Genomic DNA, 20,604 nt, shown 5'->3' with positions numbered 1-20,604 from the left:
ACTCGCCTGCTAACACTGTCTATCACACACACTCACACAGGCATCGCATGCCCACACGCACCCATCTCCTGGCCATTTGTGAAGTAATACACACGGGTAGGTATTCCTTCCTGCCCCACCTGGCTACAACCTTACACCCTGAAGAATAAAAATTGTCTGCCCCTGCCTCAATATGTGTAACTACAAGTGTTTAGTCATAATACCCAGCCTTTATTAAAATCCAAAACCAGTCTTTGGGCCAGATTCTCATTTGCACCAAGGTCCCTTTACACCACTCTGGCAATATAAAGGGAGAACCAATGCCTTTAACTAATACCTGCTGTGGCAGTGAATTCCAGAGGCTGACTACATGGTGTATGAAGACCTATTCCTTTTTATTTGTTTTATGGCGGTATACATATAACTCTCATATTATCTACAGCTCAATGACCTGACCCCCACATATTATATTGAAATCAGCTCTCCCTAATGTTAAATTGTTTCCACAGAAATGTTTGGTACTCAAATCCAAAACATATTGTATATTTTCCAGGCATATGTTAATTTATTAAAATCATGAGATTTTATTACTTTATTTCACCACCTCTGATTAAAAATTTAGTAGAAATACACAGTTTATACCATACATCCCCTTTGAAAGCAACCTTAGCAGCAAGAGTCCTAGGAATATAGGTAGATAGTATCAGGGCTGAGACATAGGCGGACAGGCGTAATGGTTAACATGGGACCGGAGGGCAGGTCCCTATGCCAGCCAGAGTTCAGAACCAGGAGCTGAAATTAGAAACAGAGACCAGATTCCAGAATCAGTCCAAGTCAGGAAACCAGGAAATCAGGATCAGGAGACAAGAGCTGGTAGTATTGAATGAGCAGGCCAACTCCAAAACAAGGTGGAATCCAATTATACAGACAACTTCCTGTTCATCCTTCTGATTTAAGGAGGAGAAGTGGACCAATCAGGAGCTCTTGTGTTTCACCAATTGGAGCCTTCTATCCGAGCTGGGCTTCAAGGAGTTCTGGTTCTAATGGTTCAGTAAACCATTGGGTGGAGGATTGGAGCGTGATGACCTCCCAGAAACCCTGTGGAGCCTGATTCGAGACCTACAAGTCATCACATAGTCCTTTGGAGCATATAGAGAGGTCCAGTAACCTGTAGGACAAGGCCCAGGGAAGAAACTCATGAATATCTACCATCTATAAGTGAGAGCGGTAGAAGGCTCTGGGAAAAGAAAGAGGGCTACATAGAAATAAAGCATTGTGAGCCAAAAAGAGGAGCAAGGAAACAACAAAGGGAGGATCCAGAATAGGAAGATGTTTCCAAGCCAGCGACTTGTCTGGGTGAGCTTGTATATTTGTATCTCAGCTCACATGCCCTAGGTAACTGAATAGAATGAATAATGTATGCAGAGTTGTTGTAGCCATGTGGGTCCCAGGATATTAGAGAGACAAGGTGGGTGTCATAATATCTTTTATTGGACCAACTTCTGTTGAGAAGAGACACAGAGCTCTTCTTCAGGGCCTCTAGAAGAGCTCTGTGTAAGCTCAAACGCTTGTCTCTCTCTCTCACCAACAGAAGTTGGTCCTATAAAAGATATTACCTCACCCACCTTGTCTCTAGAATTAATAATGTCCTACTTGTATTACACTTACTGAGTTCTCCCACTTACTGCACTGGTACGTATTCTTTCAAATAACTTAGCTGTGCATTATACACGCAGCCCTGTGCTGCAGGGGGTATAGACGGCATGGAAGGGAGGAGAAGTAATTTCAATAGTCATAGTAATAGTCAACTGGGGTGTAACATGCTCTTGTTGGCATGGCAAGGAAGTTGATTAATAGCTCCACCTACTCCTTGTCCTTTTCTGCTCCTCTATACCCCCTTGCTGCCAGTGTGCTCCAGGGAGTAATATTGCATCAATAACCCCCATGCTGCCTCATGCTCTGGGGAAGGGATTTGGGGCACATGTTATACAAGCAATACAAAGAGGAGGAGGGAGTGGGGAGGCCTTTTTCCCCCTTCCGCCCCACCGCTTCATGGCTGTGTAAGGACACAAACTAACCCAAAGTGATTTTCAGTGAAAAAGCTAAAAAAATCTTGTTCATAAACAAACAAAATAGGCTGGATCCTCAGCTGATGTAAATCAGTTTAACTCCATTAAAGTCAATTGAGCTTTCCTGATTTACACTCATTAAGAATCTGGCCCCATATGTTGTATTCTGGGTAAATCCCCAATATTGTTTTCCTTTGTATCTTTGCTATTACACACTATTTTCATTACACAAAACATTTGAACAACAGAAGAGCTGTAGGACCTCTGACGGTTTTCCTGTCTCAAAGTAGAGGAGATTATCCACAGCAGGAAATATGAACAAGCAAAGTCGCTTTACACAGTGACCATGATGTCACTTACACCAGTTTTACACTAATGTAAGATCAGAATCAGACCCAACAAGCACAGGGATAAGCAATAGCTTAGATTTCAGAGTAACAGCCGTGTTAGTCTGTATTCGCAAAAAGAAAAGGAGTACTTGTGGTACCTTAGAGGCTAACAAATTTATTTGAGCATACGCTCATCCGATGAAGTGAGCTGTAGCTCACGAAAGCTTATGCTCCAATAAATTTGTTAGTTTTGAAGGTGCACTCCAATAGCTTAGAGTTATTTAAAAACATGCACTCAGGTCAGAAATACTTAGCACTCTATAGACAGCGGAGCTTACTGTCTGATAAACATATGTAGTGCTTGTTGCTTTGGAGAGTACAAGCTACCTGCAAATCCAAAAAGAAAAAAATATGGATTTGGTACTGTTGTTTTGCCACTGAGTTTATCATAGTCCAGCTTCCCTCCTGGGAGCGACAAGTGATCATGAAATCAATAGTTTTCAGTGGTATTTTCACAACATTTTCTGCAGAATGTAAAAGGCTCTTTTCTTGTAGGCAGATGGACAGAGCCTGCAGGACCATGTTTACTGGAGAGAAACCAGCTTTGAAAAGTTTCGACAGCCGGCATGGTATCTGGTCCATTTCTATTGCAATGAGTTCATTATCATTAATTTTTTGCCAACTGCCAATCAATTCTTCAACCACTCTTCATATTAGGATGTTACAAACAATCAAAATGTCTCTGCAGAGGGTTTGCAACATTTACAGGAATATTTTAGAAGCAATGAAAAGAGCTGACACCACATAATTAATGTATATAATAAACATGAGACGTAGTGGACTTTTGAGAAACATCCTTTTCCATGCGTTAGATGCACAAAGAATGCAGAATAAGAGCTCTATTCCTTCATCAAGTAATTTTCTAATATATTGTACTTTGTAGTACATGGCAGTTTATTCTCTTTAAAGGTTGTTTCGTTATTGGCCATCTATTTACCTCAAAGAGCTACATAGTTTTTCCGCCTGGGTTCCGGTTTTGTACACGGAAATTTATCCCTTTAATAGCTCTGTTTCTCTTAAACAAGCGTTTGTCAATGTATGATTAAGAGACGGCTCGAGATTGTCATACCCTCTTCCCAGAATAAGGTATTTGCTTGATTTCCTGCAAATAAATCCATTGTTACAAGGGATTAATAGGAAATAAGGAAATCATTACTGAGCGTCAGAAAAATGCTTTTGTGGTTTTCAGTGCAGATTTTAGCAGGTGAGCTTGTGACCTTCACCTATTGTATAATTTGTCTGCATTTGCTGATTAGTGAGTTTGTTAGTGTTAAAACAAGAACTTTTCTCACTTCCTTTCTCACTTCCATAGCAGCAGAAACACTACTAAAATACAGGCGTGTTTGTCACTTTTTAGTCCTTGCCATGAAAATAACAGTGATATATAATTATACCTACTCATCTTTCTAAAGTGCACTGAGGTCCATGGAAGAAAGATACCAAAGAAGCAAAGCATAATGTTATTATCATATTGTATGATCTCACTATCTGAGCAGAAGGAAGGGATGAGAAAAAGCACAAAAAATATTTATAATCATTTAGTGCCTAATTGATGCATTACAAGTGCAGCAAAACAGCACCCCTATGGACAGATAATCTATTGCCTCATGCAATGTAGGTATTAATCATGGGCATAGTTTGGGGGAAGTAGAGCAGTATAGCCCACTGCAACTGCGAGCCTCAGGCAGGCATGTATTTTGCCCCCCACCCCCATGCACAGTCCCATTGGCCTGACTAGAGCTGCCTCCCCAGATATAGAAGTCAAACTACACCTATGATATTAGTGGCCTAAACTTTAAGTGCATGTTTAGGGCTTGTTCTCTGTTTGCAGAAATGAATAACTGAAAAATAGGTGTATCACTGCATTGTCTACAGGCAGCATAACTATTCCTTTGGAGACATTTGTCATCAGTGTAGTATCGGCATGCCTTACACCGGATACTGCTCTGTTTGCTTTGGCAGATCCATGTTTGTGTATCTGGCACTGGGCTGGGTTTGTACAACAGGTGCAGAGAGGGAGTATGCTGCCCTCGCTTCAAGGGTAGTGCAGCTCCCATGTTGGTTTGCACTGCCTGGGAATCCTCTTCAGGGATTCTGACTGTGCCAGACAGATTTTTTGTTGGGGAATTTGGATAGCTCAACATTCTAAAGTGTGGGTTGGGCACAATCTAGTATGCAGTCAGTATCTGCTTATTTCTATGTGATAGGTGGGTCAGTATCTAGTACATTGTGGAACATTGTTTCAACAAGTGAAGGTCTGAGGTTTACATGTACCCACACTTCCATATACTTCTTAGCGTCCAAGTGTCCATTCACATATGCAGATTCATTCCATAACTATGTGAACGTGCATGTGGAGGGTGATTGGTTGGTTTTTGCAGCTTCAACCTGCTGAAAATTTGACTTCTCAGAATCCCATCATCCCATTCTGGCTATCTATTCAACATGGGATTCCTGCTCATGTTTGTGTGACAGATGGGCAGTAGTACAAGACCCTATGACAGATGGATAAGATTGAAATATGATTTTCCAACCAAGTATATTACTGAGTTTATTTTGAGAAATTAACAATCCTTTACTGAAACTTCCAATAGCTGGCTGACGAAGTGATGATGAAGAGTTGAAATTAATTTTCTACATCTGTAGATAATAGTTACTGGTTGAAATTTTTCATTCAGTCATTTTCTTTTCTTTCTTCCTTTCTAATTAAAAAAAGGCTTTTTTTAAAAAGTGAGCATTTTTATGGAAAATTTTCATTTTGTTTGAATTTTTCCAACAACCCCCTCCTCCCATCCTTAACAACGTTTCAGGATTTTTTCATTCCCCCTTGACCCATTTCTCTCTTTTTTTTTTCCTTCCCCTCTCTTCCACCTCCTGATTCCCCTGCCCTTTTTTCCATCTTCTCTCTGGAAAAAGGGGAGGGAGAAGGAAAAGGGAAAAAAGGAAAAAGACAAAGGAAAACGGGAGGGGGGACTTTTTTTGGTTTTAGTTTTTTGTTTTTGTTTTTAATCAAAAACAACAAATTTTGTGAGAACATTTTTAAAGTTTTTTTTTAATTTCTGCAAAAAAAATGTCAATCAGCTGAACATTACACTGATTAGCAAGAACAGTTGCAGTAGTTTTAAACACATATTGCAAGTTAACACTATCTCCATAGTATTATTTCCAAAGTTTAAAGTAGGGCCACAGCCTCTTTTTCCCATGTCATTATGTAGCAATGCAAAATGGTTTCCCCTGCTTTTGTTTTTTTTCCAATTGTCACATCAGTTTCGTTTTAATACCACGTTACCTGTGTTTGCCTTGTAAAGTGTAACCTTGGTGCCATCTATAGCATTCTCTTTATTTCCTCAGTTGTGCTAAGAACAAACATTTAGAAGCTGTTCCTTCCTAGACACGGCATTAACAACATTTGCCATCAAAGATTTGGCGGTTTTGACAAGTGACTTGGTGATCACAAATGTGAGGTTGGGTTGGAGGGAACCAGTGTGCTTGAAATGTGGGAGGTGAATTATCCCTGCATTAAAAAAAAAAAAAAAAGAGCCAAGTTTGAGGAGTTCAAATTCACAGCAGAGCTTTTTAATATTTCCTGAGGTCCTAATCAAAGCAGCATCTTAACTGGTCCCCAAAGGAAATGTAAGATGAAAGAAGCTGACATTGATGCCCACTCTACCTTGCCTGGTTGCTACTTCCCCCCCCCCCTTTCCTTTTGCCTGTTACTAAAAACATCTCAGTGGATAAGAATTAGTGCTAGGATATTAAAGAAAAACCACAAACAAAAACCCATTGCAGAATGTACAACACCTTTAAAATTTTAACATCTATTAAATTAAAATCAAGGAAATTGACATAGATTGGATGAAAGAAGATACAGCACCTCTAGCTTATGCCAACTAAAAACAAGAATTATTAATGAAGCTAGGCTTTCTTCTGCTGTGCATATTAAGTATTTATGATAATAATACTCTGCACTGCCATATTAAAGAATTTTCTGCACCCAGCTTCCCAGAAAATTCCATCTTCTGAAACTCTCAACATGTTAAAAACCACAAAAGAATGCTTTCCCTTCAGTGTATTTATTATACTGGAAGATGAATATAGTCTTGGGTTATTAAACTGGAATGAAAAACACATCTTATTAGAACTTACATGGTGATTTTTATTCTCACTAGTTTCATATAAACTTAATGATGCAGACTGCATTTTTATGCTCATCTATTTTAAAATGGTGCCTGGAGCAAAAAAAAAGCTTCCATTAATGCCAGTTTGGTATTTCAAATACAATTTGATGTAATTTACTTCAAATATATGTGAACAGAGAAGGATAATGTCGAGAGCATTTTCTGGATTCAGATGTGGATTAGCTCACGGCAGTGATTTGTTAAAACACACGTTTTCTGTCAAAAAAAAATCTAAATTGCTTTTCATAGAACAAGGTAAAAACTGAATATCTTCATACAAAGTTTATATATATCTAAAACTTTGTATAACTTTGTATGAAGATATTCATTATATATTAAAATATTAAAAATATTCATTACAATATATTGTAGATTCAGCACAACATATAATAGATTAAAGTAACTGTCATTTTACCTGATATGTCAATTCTAAATTTGGCCCAATAGGAGTATTAAATGCATTTCACAGCATTCTTGTCTTATAAATATTTTGCTTCGATTAAAACACTTTCAGGATTAAATTTGAAATTTTTTAAAAAATACTAAACTTTATATGAAGATATTAAGATTTTGCCTTGTTCTATGAAATCATGTGTATATAAATTACAATATAAATTTCACATATAGAAATCTTGTGCTATCATAGTAATCTTTTCACAGCCTCATTTTGGTCCTGATCCTGCAAACACTGACTTTTGTGTTTCATTTTATTCACATGACCATTCCCACTGAAGTTTACTTTACTTATGCAAACAGTTTCATTGAATTGTGTGATTAATATTAAACATGTGCATAAACATTCAGAATTGTGGCCTGACATAGGACAAAGAGGTTTAGGTCAGCAAGAAGATAGTAAACAGCAGAGGAACTTGTAAGCAAAAAAGAACTTTTTATCATAAAAATATATGTATGTTGATGTGTGTGTGTAATATTAAGTGGGTACATAAACACATTCTTTGTGCGTACACACAGCTTTGTTTGAAATATATGTAGATACTTCTCAAGGAATCAGACTTTGAAAAATAAAATAAGTGTGTGTACAATATATCAGCTTTGCTTTTTTAGTTACACAGCTCTTGCTATTTTGAGGAATATGAGCTACTTTGTTGCTGTTATTGAATCTATATTTAGCTTCTTGTTTTGAGATCAATAAGTGATTGAGGGTGTCTGAGAGAATTATATGCCTGACTTTTATCAAACGTATATGGGAATTGAGTGCCTAAATCCCCTAAGCATATTTGAAAATCCCACCATCAATAATTCCCAGAAGTATTTTCACACATCTTTTTTCTCCAGTATGAAAGATTACTTCTACCAGAACTGGATATATTAACATGTACCAACTCAACTATCATGGCTCCTGCCTTCTTTCCATAATGTACTGTGGCCACGTTTGGCAAGTTCCCTGTTACCTGAAAGCACATCACTGTAATCAGCATTACAACTGGGTGATGAAGTTTAGAAATGTGGTCCTGTTGAAAAGTTAAATCTGAAACAGGGATATGGTTGAGAACCGCAAATGAGCTGGGATCAAGAACATACTGAGACATCATGGAAGAACTATTTAGTTACAATTCTTCTTAGATATTTTCTGTATTTGTTGAGAGGCAGATGTGGATGGTTTAACTGTTTATAATATTTGTAATTGCAAATATATAGGTTAAGTTTCATGCTGCACCTCCAGAGGGAGCTACCAAAGCTGACCAGCATGGCTCTAGTGCACTACAGCCTCACTCCCTTCTGCCTCTAACATGCTCCTATGCAGAAACTTGTAATGGGGCCTGTACTGCACAAACTGTCCCCTGGCTGACTAAGCAACTTATCCTCTGTATGCTGCCATAGCCCTGACATGCTAGGTTTCAGGATGCAATAGTTGGACAAAACAAACCAATACGGTAGTGATGGTTTGGGTGAATGAGCCAATGATAACAAAGTTCAGCAGACAAGAAGTAGTCAACACTCATGTTGGTGCCAAAACACAGCCTTGCTGAACTCCCGTGGAGATAGGAACCCATGCAATGTGTCTTTCATCAGACATTACCATCAAGCATCCTCCATCTTCAGATTACAACAAGTTCAATATTAACCTGTTTGGAGGGCCATCAAGATGACATATTTGGGCAGCGTCATAGACAGTGCTGGAAGATGCTTGAAAGAGGTGAACACTTGTATAGCAGCAGCTGCTGCCATGGTTCGAGCCCTTCAGTAGCTTCTGTGGGAACCTGGCAACATCAAACTTGCCATAAAGCTGTAGATCTGTAGAACCATAATTATCCCAACTCTACTGTACAGAAATGAAACATGGGTACAGAGGAAGGCTGAAGAACACCAGGTTGACATTTTTGATCCTCGTTGTCTTTGTCAGCTGCTCCATATGAGGTGGCAAGACTGTCATAAAAATAAAGGGAAGGCTAACCACCTTTAAATCCCTCCTGGCCAGAGGAAAAACCCTTTCACCTGTAAAGGGTTAAGAAGCTAAGACAATCTCACTGGCACCTGACCAAAATGACCAATGAGGAGACAAGATACTTTCAAAGCTGGAGGGGCGGAAACAAAGGGTTCTCTCTCTGTGTGTTGTCTTTTGACGGGACCAGAGCAGGAATGCAGTTCAGAACTCCTGTAAAGGGTTAATAAGCAATCTAGTTAGATATGCGTTAGAGTCTGTTTTGTTTAAATGGCTGATAAAATAAGTGGTGCTGAATGGAATGTATATTCCTGTTTTTATGTCTTTTTGTAACTTAAGGTTTTGCCTAGAGGGATTCTCTATGTTTTGAATCTGATTACCCTGTAAGGTATTTACCATCCTGATTTTACAGAGGTGATTCTTTTACTTTTTCTTCAGTTAACATTCTTCTTTTAAGAACCTGATTGCTTTTTCCTTGTTCTTAAGATCCAAGGGTTTGGGTCTGTGTTCACCTATGCAAATTGGTGAGGATTTTTATCAAGCCTTCCTCAGGAAAGGGGGTGTAGGGCTTGGGGGGATTTTGGGGGAAAAGACATTTCCAAGTGGGCTCTTTCCCTGTTATTTTGTTAGACGCTTGGTGGTGGCAGCAATAAGGTCCAGGGACAAAAGGTAAAATAGTTTGTACCTTGGGGAAGTTTTAACCTAAGCTGGTAAAAATAAGCTTAGGGGGTTTTTCATGCAGGTCCCCACATCTGTATTCTAGAGTTCAGAGTGGGGAAGGAACCTTGACAAAGACAAGATCAGAAATGAGGATATTTGAAGCCAAACCCAGAAACTGCCTCCATCAGCACTTATTTGGTTTAGACAGCTTTCTTGGTATGGATATAGTGTTAGAATGGAAGACGACAAAATTCCGAACCATGTGTATCAAAGAAAGCCACTAGCTGGCTGGCGATCACATGAGCACCAAAAGTTTCTGAGGTGCAATAAGATTGCCAGTGATGGGCATAGACTGAATATCTAGCCAGAATATTTTAAGGACCTAGCCAGAGATCAATCTGAGTAGCCCTCGATCTGCAAGGAGGCCATGTCTCTGTGGGATTTGCCATAATGATGAAGTTATAGCCTTACTAAGATTAAGCACCACTTGCCTAACCTGCTGGGGCTCTCTGGTCAGTACAGTAATATAAATATTAATGATAGTTGCTGAGGAAATGGCTGCACTCCCACAAAAGGATCATGACTGCAAGTGAGAATTAAGGAGATAGATCCTAGAACGTGAACTGTCTGGGGCAGGGACCATCTTCTATACTACTTGCTTGTACAATGCTAAGGAAGACAGGGCTTGACCCTTGATGGGGTTGCTAGTCACTATTGTATTAGAAATAAATTAATAATAATGGACCCCTACACAATATGACATCATGAAAACATCCTTAGTAATTTTAAAAATTACAGTTAAACAGGAAATACTAAGAACTCTTTCTAAAAGGAAAGTATTAGAAAATTTTCCATGAGACATCTCTGACTCACTAAGATTTGGTTCACAAATGCTGCCTACAAAACCAAACTGTTGTAACAAAGAAAGTGAACAAACATATTCATGAGCCTATTGGCTTTCTCCTAAGGGACTTGTCTTCCTCTGTGCATCGTAGAATGATGATGAAAACTCAATGTGTGATGTTAGGTATTCTGTCTTGGTTATACAACAGATAAAAATCACGAGCATTTCTAGTTTTCCCATTAAAAATTGTTTGAATTCTCATTTCCCACACCTCCTCAAGCCAACCAATTCAGATACAATCCAGTTGTTTCTTTATAGATTTCTGTGAGTATCCTGTACAGCTTAGTAGATACAAAAGGCAGAGGAATCGTGAATATAGGAGAGATGTATGATGGGCCTTGCAGAGGTGAGGAGAGTCCAAAGGGAAAAAATGAAGGTTGCTGAAGCACAGGGGAATGCAGGGAGTTGAGTAAGAAGTTCAAGAGAAGAAAAAAGGGCCTTCAAGTCTTTAGAGCAGAGAAAGGAACCTTGACACTGGAGTTGGGGGTGAGTGGGGTGTAGAGACTATTGCTGTGGAAAAATTGGGCCTTGTAACTAAGGCGAAAAAAAATTACTAAGAGGCACGCAGGTTTGTTTATATATTTTGTAATTATAAAAACTCTTTCCCAATCTATCCAAGTCTCCCCTTAATGTGTCTCATTGTGAAAAAACACGTTGCCAAAGAGAGGGGACACCATACTGTGTTGCATGCACACAAAAATAGCACGCACAGAAAAATGAAGTTTTATTCCCAAGTCAACAGGCAACCTAGGAACTCTGTGGACATTTCCAGCATAAGAAACTAACTGTTTCAATAACTGCAGAGCCTTTGGAGAGTCAGGTGTAGAAAAATGTGTGGATGAAGTTGTTGGAGTCCGTCTGGCTCATGAAAGATCTTGTTTTACTGCCTCACAGCTGTTGTTGAAAATAGGTAATAAGTATGAGGGGATATTGGGCTTTTCCAATCTCGTGCTCTCTGTTTCTAATAAAAACAACCATTATGAGGTCTGCAGCAGAAGCCTCCCAATTTGATATTAAATTGACATAGTTATCGCTAGAGGGGCATGTCTCCTTTGATCTTCTCCACAACAACCAATTATGATTGGCCCTTGACAACACACTCTTTCTAACATGTATCAGGTGTGTCCATTACCTCAGACTTTGATACCCTGGAAGGAGTCAATAATAAGGAGCAGATTTGCTGATCCTACAAACTACTGAGCCCTTCAGCTCCATCTCACATTGTTGAGGTCCCAAGATTGGTACAATGTCTGTAATATGTAAATGGAGCTACTTTTTGATCAATAGGATGGGAAACTCCCAAGGTATGTAACATCTCAAATAAAATCTATCATTACAAATACAGGCAACTCTGTTCCATATAAGATCAGCCATTGCTAAATTATATTGTAAACATACAGGGTCCGATCCTCAGCTGGTGTAACTCAACCTCGCTACACTGACTCACACCAGCTGAGGAGCTGGCTCAATATCTATATTAACCCCATGAATACTGCTAGTTGCTCCAGATACATGTATGTTAAAATGCCTGCCATGCTGCAGAAGAAAAGAACCATTACCTGATACTCAACTGATTTCAGTAGAACAAATTATGACAGCGCAGGAGTGACCCAAAAGGCCAGCAGCAAAATAAATAAATGGAAATCAAGTTTGCTAACAAGAAAAAGTGTTCATAGTTGCAGGACAATTTGCACTGAGTCTATAGGAATGGATGCATTTATGGGCTTGATATTCTTCCTGCACTAAATTTACACTGGTGTAACTCGCTCTTCAGGCCTTTCATGAATTATTCTGGTATAAGTAGAAAAAAAAATCTGATTCCCCTCCCCATATTGCTTCCTCTTAATGTCCAGATCATTTTCCAGTCAAGCAACCTCCCAGCCTAGCAGTTTGTATTGGTTTTAACTTGTGTTGGGCCAGACCCTAAACCCTGGATCTGAACATCCCTGAGCTTTGGGAGATTCTAAATCCATACTTATATCTAAATGCGCACTTTGCAGCTTAGGATCATGTTTAGTGTCAATGCTAAGTTTTCTCTCTCAGCTTTGATGTTTGTAGAAGAACTGGAGAGCGGAAGAGAGGCATAGATCAGCTATCTCTGGCCTCTCACAAATCCTACAATATCTACATAGATCTCAGTGGAATTCATGTGACAAGGGATGGAAACACTGTTTTTTCCCCCAAGGGAAGAATTCCGAGGAAACTCCATGAGTTTCCTTTTCCCTTTGAGCGTTAATCCTGAGTAGTGGCCAATGGGACCCTGTGGCTGGGGGAAAAGTAGAACTCTGAACTTACATCCTAGGAGATAAATTAAGAAGGAAATTATTTCAAATATTTTGCTCTACAGATTCATGTGTAATTTAAGGCTGCTATGTGTTGTTAATGATTTCTGGTCTAAAACAATGCTTTATTAATTTAAAAAGAAATTTCATTTCATCTTTCATCTCCAGTATTTCCTGGTAGTGCTCTTTACTGAGCGTGATCTGGTGAGAGTGAAACTCTTGCTGACATAGCCTGACAGGTTAAAAATATGGATGCTCCGTCCACTCCATTTTCCTGCTGCGGTGATTTAGTAAAAGACTAGTTGCTGTCAGATCCAGTAATTTGAGACTCATCTTACAACCAAGTATATATGCTGATGAAAAGCTGCTTTAGCAGCAGAGAGACTGCTAATTGTTTGATTATACAAGTCTTCACATTAATGAAGCACTATTCCATGGATTTGGAGCATGGCGTGCAACCAAATTACCACCCCAGCACTCAAGCTGTGAAATCTGATTATTCATTAGCCAGTCAGTGAGTGGTACAAACATCTTTTCTTTTTTCAAACCGTCAAATGAGAGTGACTGCTTTTTTCCCCCCTTCTCTTCTCTTTAAGGATATGAGGGTTTAGATTTTATCAACAATCACAGCCAACTCAAGAGTTTAAGGATTAGCATGTTATAGGAAATAGGGTTCCATAAGGACACGCATTTTTCTCCAAACTGTGCCCTTCTCATATCATTTATCCTCTGTTTGCTTAGTCTTGGCCTCCCCTGAGCCTGTCACTGACTGACAATTGTGGTGCACTCAATGAACTGAGAGTGGACTATGTCCTCCCTAATTGACAAGAGTTACTAAAAGATAAGGAATCAGTGAGGAAAGGTAATACTGCATCTGCCTTGACAAAATGGAGCGGATTTCAGATGGATAGTCCTGAAAAATTGTTTCAAGCCATTTTTAGAATTAATGTATAAATCTTGATCTTTTATAGCTGGGAAAATATCAAAAATTCCCGCTCTGCCTAAAGTAAATGATGAGTAATTTTACTCAGTTTAATTGGCCTCCCCCCCCCGCCCCGAGACATTTCTGTAGAGCACAGACAGTTCCAACCTAAGGGAGAATCCAGCTACAGCTGGTCTATTTATTCAGTAAATGTATCTGGGATCCGTTACAAAATGAGATGAGTGGAAATCCTTCCTCACATAGAGGAGAAGTACTGACATCTCCAGCAAATGGGATTATCTGTAATGAGATTACACACAAAAAGATTAAGATGTGAACTGACACTCCTAGGAGATACAAAAGAGGCTCCTGAGACAACAGAGAAATGAGGTGTCAGAAGCAGAAGGTGGAATTGCTTCCTTGAGAAGGTTTTTCATGATAATGATAATGATCTTACAGTTATAATAGTATCTTTCATGCAGGAGGATCCCCAAAGAACCTTACAAACACTACACTGGAATCTCTTAGACCATCACTGAAAGGCATCCACCTCTGGGTGAAATGCAGCAGCTTTTTAACAGTGCGCAACATCACCATTTAACAGTAAATTAAGACAAATACCATATTAAATTGAAACTGCAGGGAGAGTTTAGGTCATCAGAATGAAATTACACAAATATGAATTTTGGACACAGAGGCATATGACAGAGGCATCTTTTGTAGTTGTTTGCCACATACACTGCTATATTAGAATTAGTTAAATAAAAGTTCAGGGCCAAATGCACAAATTTCCCTAAAAAGGGGTACAAAATGAATGATGAAAAAGCAAATAAGAGAGAAGCTGTTGAATGTTCTGCTATTATGAAGCTTTAATAGTACACCTTGGCCTGGTCTACACTGTGTGGGGGGGTGGAAATCGATCTAAGTTACGCAACTTCAGCTATGTGAATAACATAGCTGAAGTCAACGTACTTAGATCTACCACGGTGTCTTCACTGCAGTAAGTCGACAGCTGATTCTCTCCCATTGACTCTGCCTGTGCCTCTCGCCCTGGTGGAGTACCGGAGTCAATAGGAGAGTGCTCGGCGGTCGATTTATCGCATCTAGATTAGACGTGATAAATCAACCCCCGCTGGATCGATCACTGCCCGGCGATCCAGCAGATAATGTAGATAAGCCCACAACCACAACACAAGTTTTTCTTGAAAGCAGAGTGCATTCACTTCCATTGCAAAGCACACACACTGATACATAAGATTGACATACATATATTGAGATATATAATTTTGCGTGCCTGACCTCTTATATTAATTAAGAGTCCCATGGCACTTTTCACAAGAGTAGTGGTGTGACTTGTGTAGCCACACACAATTGCCATTCCATAGTGTACACTCACTGTATGAATGTAAACCATGACTTGTACTGCGGTGGCAAACTTCTCAGTCATTTAAGAAAGAGGGTCAGTCTAGCCATAGACTGCCAAGAATTGCCAAGCAAAGAATATACACACACACACACACCACAATTCTCTGAAGGAGAATGAGTAGAGCAGCAGATGACTATTCTTTGTTCATCTTCAACTTAGAGAGCAATAGTTACAGTAGGAGAGATCTTTTGTACCTTCAATCATTCAAGCTATAAAGCGAAAATGGTGTTTGAATAGCATTACAGATTGTGCAAAAAAAGGGATAAAGGAAATCTTCCTTCCGAAGATGTTGTGTGCCAAGACTGAAATAACTATCCAGATGAAGCTTAAGGTGTAGCTGGAAGAGGTTACTGATATGGATAAAATCCTCAGATACAAATTTTCTGTCTCAGCACGCTAAATTACCACCATTGTTCTCAGTAGACTTTATTAGTCGTCTTCTCAAAGTTATAAATGGAGCTGTGACGGCGTGTATCAGCCCCGCACTGATACAGCAGGGGTTAACCCTTCTCTCTTAGCCAAGGAGGCCATGCACCCCCAGCTCTGCTGGGCATGCTCCAGCTGGAAGCAGGATATAAAAGCTAGTAGAGCCTCTCAGAACACCGGACCAGGGTTCAAGTGGCCGAAGCCATGGCCCTGAAACAATTTACCCAGATCCTGCCCACCAGGGGAAGGAATGGGTGTAATGGCATTGCCTGGTGACCCTTCGCAAAGTCGTCTCCCTGACGGAGGACTACACGGCTGCTGAGGGAGTGGAGTGAGTGAGCCATAAATTGAGGGGCCTGGGAGACCGAGAGCAAACACCTGTTCGGGGGGCCTTGCAAAACTGAAGCATACCCACCGCTATGCCAGGCCGCCAGCACCCACAGCAGTGTCCAGTGCAAGGGACCCAATTGGGGCAACCCCTATCTGGGGCAGAGACAACCCACTGGGTGGATGGAGCACACCCCAGCCCACCCCACCCACAGGGGGAAATTGTGACCGGTGTTATGAGTGTGGACAGGAATGGCACTTCTGGAAAGAGTGCCCTTACATGGACTGCATTTACGGGCAGGTCTGGGGGGCCGATCACTGCACCCGGAAGAGGGAGCTGGGTAAGATCTTGGTTCCTGACCGGGTGGATGGGACGCCAGCAACGGCCCTGGTGAACTCAGGATGCAGCCAAACAATCATCCATGCCAGCCTGGTCAAGGCCACCAACCTGGCTGGAGCATCTATATGGCTGCAATGCATTCATGGGGACATGAAACCATACCCAACCATCTGGGTGCAAGTCGAGGCCGCACACCAGGAAGGACAGTGCCTAGTTGGGGCATCCCCGAAGCTAGCCTACCCGGTGGTCTTGGGGCACGACTGGCAGGGTTTCATTGGTCTCCTTCAAGAGTGTTGCACACACCTCTCGGGAGCTAGGGGGGCACACCCCATGAGGAGAGGGTTTCTGGGCCTTCCAAGGCCATACAACTCCACAGAAGGACCCTTGGGAAACCCTGGAACACTGGAGATAGGCTGCCCCCTGACTGAAGCCCCAATGAGGGAAAGGCAAGGATGGCTGGACATTGATGGAACTTCCTAGAAGAGCAAAGGGCAGACCCCACCCTCAGCCAGGCTTGAGAGCAGGTGGCAGGCTCCACCCGGAAGGAGGATCAACCTCAGCACCTTCCCCAAGGACCCCGGTTTGAGATCCGCAAGGACCTTCTCTACTGGTTAGTCCAGGACCCACAGACCAAGGAAGACCTGTGTCAACTGCTAGTCCCACGGCAGTTCCAACGAGGCTTGCTACACGTGACCCACTCATTATTCTGGGCCAGGCACCTGGGGAGGGAGAAAACACAGATCGGTCAAGTTCTGCATTGACTTCAGAAAGGTGAATGCCATCTCCCGGTTTGACACATACCCCATGCAGCACTGCTCCCATCCCGTCCGTCAGTGGGATGGTGAGCATGGCAAAGTTGGCCACAAACTGTCCGAAATACCCTGCCGGACCTAAGAATTGCGGTACTTTCCTCTTCATCGTGGGGGTAGGCCTGCACCTTGTCCACTAAGAGACATAGTTTTTCCCTGCCCATGGTGTAGCCTAGGTAAGTCACCTCTTGCTGGCCCAAGTGACACTTGGCCAGGTTTGCGGTGAGGCCTGTGTTTCCCAGGGCTTGCAGCACGCTGGCAAGGTGTTGAAGATGTTCCTTCCAGCTGGCGCTATAGATGACAAAATTGTCAACGTACGCAGTGGCGTATGAATTATGGGGACTCAATATTTGGTTCATGAGCCGCTGGAAGGTGGCTGCAGCCCCCTGCAAGCCAAAAGGTATCATGGTAAATTGGTAGAGGCCAAAGGGTATAGGAAAGGCCGTCTTCTCCTGGGAGGCTGGTGTCAAAGGGATCTGCCAATACAGATTCATAGATATTTAGGTCAGAAGGGACCATTATGACCATCTAGTCCGACCTCCTGCACAACGCAGGCCACAGAATTTCACCTACCACTCCTGCAAAAAACCTCACACCTATATCTGTGCTATTGAAGTCCTCAAATCGTAGTTTAAAGACTTCAAGGAGCAGAGAATCCTCCAGCAAGTGACCCGTGCCGCATGCTACAGAGGAAGGCGAAAAACCTCCAGGGCCTCTTCCAATCTGCCTTGGAGGAAAATTCCTTCCCGACCCCAAATATGGCGATCAGCTAAACCCTGAGCATATGGGCAAGATTCATCAGCCAGATACTACAGAAAATTCTTTCCTGGGTAACTCAGATCCCACCCCATCTAATATCCCATCACAGGCCATTGGGCCTATTTACCATGAATATTTAATTACCAAACCCATGTTATCCCATCATACCAGCTCCTCCATAAACTTATTGAGTTTAATCTTAAAGCCAGATAGATCTTTTGCCCCCACTGCTTCCCTTGGAAGGCTATTCCAAAACATCACTCCTCTGATAGTTAGAAACCTTCGTCTAATTTCTAGTCTAAATTTCCTGGTGGCCAGTTTATATCCATTTGTTCTTGTGTCCACATTGGTACTGAGCTTAAATAATTCCTCTCCCTCTCCGGTATTTATCCCTCTGATATATTTATAGAGAGCAATCATATCTCCCCTCAACCTTCTTTTAGTTATGCTAAACAAGCCAAGCTCTTTGAGTCTCCTTTCAGAAGACAAGTTTTCCATTCCTCGGATCATCCTAGTAGCCCTTCTCTGTACCTGTTCCAGTTTGAATTCATCCTTCTTAAACATGGGAGACCAGAACTGCACACAGTATTCCAGGTGAGGTCTTACCAGTGCCTTGTATAACGGTACTAACACCTGCTTATCCCTACTGGAAATATCTCTCCTGATGCATCCCAAGACGGCATTAGCTTTTTTCACGGCCATATCACATTGGCGGCTCATAGTCATCCTATGATCAACCAATACTCCAAGGTCCTTTTCCTCCTCCGTTACTTCTAATTGATGCGTCCTTAGCTTATAACTAAAATTCTTGTTATTAATCCCTAAATGCATGACCTTACACTTCTCACTATTAAATTTCATCCTATTACTATTACTCCAGTTTACAAGGTCATCCAGATCCTCCTGTAGGATATCCCTGTCCTTCTCTAAATTGGCAATACCTCCCAGCTTTGTATCATCCGCAAACTTTATTAGCACACTCCCACTTTTTGTGCTGAGGTCAGTAATAAAAAGATTAAATAAGATTGGTCCCAAAACCGATCCTTGAGGAACTCCAGTGGTAACCTCCCTCCAGCCTGACAGTTCACCTTTCAGTAGGACCCGTTGTAGTCTCCCCTTTAACCAATTCCTTATCCACCTTTCAATTTTCCTATCATATCCAATTTAACTAATAATTCCCCATGTGGCACGGTATCAAATGCCTTACTAAAATCTAGGTAAATTAGATCCACTGCATTTCCTTTGTCTAAAAAATCTGTTACTTTCTCAAAGAAGGAGATCAGGTTGGTTTGGCACGGTCTACCTTTTGTAAAACCATGTTGTATTTTGTCCCATTTACTATTGACTTCAATGTCCTTAACTACCTTCTCCTTCAAGATTTTTTCCAAGACCTTGCACACTACAGATGTCAAACCAACAGGCCTATAATTACCTGGATCACTTTTTCTCCCTTTCTTAAAAATAGGAACTATGTTAGCAATTCTCCAATCATACGGTACAACCCCTGAGTTTACAGATTCATTAAAAATTCTTGCTAATGGGCTTGCAATTTCATGTGCCAATTCCTTTAATATTCTTGGATGAAGATTATTTGGGCCCCCCGATTTAGTCCCATTAAGCTGATTGAGTTTCGCTTCTACCTCAAATATGGTAATGTCTACCTCCATATCCTCATTCCCATTTGTCATGCTACCATTATCCCTAAGATCCTCTTTAGTCTTATTAAAGACTGAGGCAAAGTATTTGTTTAGATATTGGGCCATGCCTAGATTATTCTTGACCTCCACTCCATCCTCAGTGTTTAGCGGTCCCACTTCTTTTTCTTTGTTTTCTTCTTATTTATATGGCTATAGAACCTTTTACTATTGGTTTTAATTCTGTTTGCACGGTCCAACTCTACTTGACTTTTAGCCTGTCTCACTTTATCCCTACATGTTCTGACCTCAATAAGGTAGCTTTCCTTGCTGATCCCTCCCTTCTTCCACTCCCTGTATGCTTTCTGCTTTTGCTTTATCACCTCTCTGAGATGCTTGCTCATCCAGCTTGGTCTACAACTCCTGCCTATGAATTTTTTCCCCTTTCTTGGGATGTAGGCTTCTGATAGCTTCTGCAGCTTTGATTTAAAATAATCCCAGGCCTCCTCTACCTTTAGATCTATAAATTCTTCAGTCCAATCCACTTCCCTAACTAATTTCCTTAATTTTTGAAAGTCAGCCCTTTTGAAATCAAAAACCCTAGTTGCAGATTTTTGTTAATCCTTCCATTCAGTTTGAACTGAATTAGCTCATGATCACTTGAGCCAAGACTATCCCCTACAACCATTTCTTCTATGAGGTCCTCACTCCTCACCAAAACCAAATCTAAAATGGCATCCCTTGGTTAGGTCTAAGGTGGAGATAAATTCCGTGTCGCTCAGCCGCTTGAGCAGTTCATCCACTGAAGAGGAGTTTGTCCACCGAGAGCGGCTGACCCAGGAGTCAGTACTGGCCCAGCCTGACTTCACAAAACCCTTCACCCTCCAGACGGATGCTTTGGAGGTAGGGATGGGAGCAGTGCTGTCACAAGATTTAGAGGGGGAGGAGCACCCCATCCTTTTCCTCAGCTGCAAGCTGTTCCCCCAGGAGACCCACTACTCCAGAATAGAACAGGAGGCCCTTGCTGTTAAGTGGCGGTTGACACCTTAAGATATTACCTCTTGCGGAATCCCTTTTCTTTGGTAACTGACCACGC

This window comes from Lepidochelys kempii, chromosome 2, assembly GCF_965140285.1.
Source record: "Lepidochelys kempii isolate rLepKem1 chromosome 2, rLepKem1.hap1, whole genome shotgun sequence".
Classification (NCBI taxonomy): domain Eukaryota; kingdom Metazoa; phylum Chordata; order Testudines; family Cheloniidae; genus Lepidochelys; species Lepidochelys kempii.
Note: the sequence above shows the minus strand (reverse complement) of the source record.